The sequence below is a fragment of the Suricata suricatta genome, chromosome 13 (genome assembly GCF_006229205.1).
Source record: "Suricata suricatta isolate VVHF042 chromosome 13, meerkat_22Aug2017_6uvM2_HiC, whole genome shotgun sequence".
Taxonomy (NCBI): Eukaryota; Metazoa; Chordata; class Mammalia; order Carnivora; family Herpestidae; genus Suricata; species Suricata suricatta.
In genome coordinates, this window is record NC_043712.1 from 84,823,809 (window position 1) to 84,824,112 (window position 304).

The following is a 304-nucleotide window of genomic DNA, read 5'->3' on the forward strand; positions in this document are numbered from 1 at the left end:
TTTTGCGCTCCCCTCCCGAGAAACGCATCCGTGACCCGTGGGGTCCCGGTCAACCGGTAAAATCAGAAAAGGTGTTGCTCCTTCTCGCGGGGTGCCTTTGCCGCCCGTTCGCCTGGTTGGTCTTGGGCCGTCGCTTCCTCAGAAACACGCGCTCTCGCCTCCCCGCCGGTGTGCACCTCTGTAGTAAGTCCCCGTTATTCGTGCGCCCGTTTGGTAACGCCTGCCCCGAGCCCCTCAGCCGCACGCAGGCATGTTGGCTGCGCGCCGCTGGCGATGTGCGTTTCCCCAGCCGAGGAGAGCGGCT